At 30.8% G+C, this 1804-nt stretch overlaps 1 non-coding gene across 1 annotated transcript; it reads left to right on the forward strand.

The window, feature by feature from the left end:
- The first annotated feature begins 140 nt into the window (after window positions 1–140).
- Trnas-cga (transfer RNA serine (anticodon CGA)) lies at window positions 141–222 on the forward strand. The gene has a single exon. It is a non-coding gene; the product is annotated as a tRNA-Ser (tRNA).
- The last annotated feature ends 1582 nt before the right edge of the window (window positions 223–1804 follow it).

A 1804-nucleotide genomic window follows, 5' to 3' on the forward strand; every position in this document is an offset into this window, starting at 1 on the left:
ACTCACCTCAGGATCGAACCCAGGTCTTTCAGTTGCAAGGCAAGGATGCTGCCAACGAAGCCACACAAGTCATGAAAGAATTTGGAACCTACTAAGTACTACTACTGTGCTTAATGCTTTATAGCCTGTCTAGCCAAATAGCTGTGGTGTCCGAGTGGTTAAGGAGATGGACTCGAAATCCATTGGGCTCTGCCCGCACAGGTTCGAATCCTGTCCGCAGCGATGAAATAACATTATGATCTCTTTAAAAAGGTTCGGGTCCTCTCGGTGGCGCCAAGAGGCCTAATGCATATTAATTAATGTAGTCATCTTTCGTATACAATACTGTGAATGTATAAGATATTGTGTTTGTGTGCTTGTACTGTCAATAAAAACTAATGTCAGTGATTGGGATATATTTTGCAATAATGTTTGTTGTCTTTATTCATTATTATACATTTTAGCCATTAAGAATACGTATATATATATATATACTATATATATATATATATATATATATATATATATATATTTATATATATATATATATATATAGTATATATATATATAGTCTTATATATATTATATATAAATATATATAGATAGATAGATATTAATATATTGTTATATATATATACATTATTATATATAGATATATGTATATATATATATATATATATAATATATATATATAATATATAAATATATATATATATATATGAATAGAATTATGTATAGGTATATACAGACTTACATTATAAATATATATATATATATATATATATATATATATATATATATATATATATATATATATATATATACATATACATATATATATGTACATATATTTTCCACGCCACTGTCTCTATTTTGGAATGTGTTATTGACTAAAAGACACTATGGTAATTTAACCAATTTTTTTCATCTTGGGTGCAACGCGAATGTGGAATTGTCTGACTGGTGTAGTATTGGTATCTTTTGTTGATTCCTACATTTTATTTTCTATTCCTTTACATTTTTTTATTTATTTATCACATTTTCCTTCAACTTATCCCTCTCTCTACAGACTCGCTTCCCTTTGGAGTCCTATCGGGTTTGTTATAGTCTGTTGACTGTCCACGAGGGGTTTCTTCAGCTGAGGATTTGGACAGAGGCAAAAAAGAGGTTTGCCTTTGCAACAGGGGACGATGCCTTTGCAGATTCTCTCGAGGTTTGCTACTTACGATATCCAAGGGAAGTGATTATGGCTTCGAAGTTATATGAAAAGGTTGGGGTTGACAAGTGTTTATCAATAAGCGACTTCGCTTACTAGTCATTTGCAAAACCACGAAAAAATAGTAAACTTGATTTACTCAAATTGAAGATTTTTATTGCCAAGTCTAGTAACTAAAGATTTAGTTTTTTCTTTACTGGGTATCTTAAAATGCTTAAAATTTTGACGATTCTTAGCTTAAAAAAATAGATACTACAAGAAACGAATAATTTGAAATATATATCATGATTGCACACATGAATAAACAGCGCCCCTTTCTATGTAAACTAACTCTAATGGACCCATGGAATTTTATTTCTTGTGGACAATAAGAGCAGAAGAAACATCTTATTAAAATATAAAGAATGACAGCCTTTATGAACAAGTGTCTTGTATGACAATGAGAGAGAGAAAGAGAGAGTGAGAGAGGGAGAGTAGGGGACTCTTTTCAAATAAGCACGTCTGTGATCCATTTTTTCCTTTTCCATTTGATATTTTCCACTAAAGACTTCTCCCTTTCTTTCTATCTATTGTCCTTCGTCAGAGTCAAAGGCTCTTAGAAAGACGGTC

Source organism: Macrobrachium nipponense, chromosome 18 (genome assembly GCF_015104395.2).
Source record: "Macrobrachium nipponense isolate FS-2020 chromosome 18, ASM1510439v2, whole genome shotgun sequence".
Lineage (NCBI taxonomy): Eukaryota > Metazoa > Arthropoda > Malacostraca > Decapoda > Palaemonidae > Macrobrachium > Macrobrachium nipponense.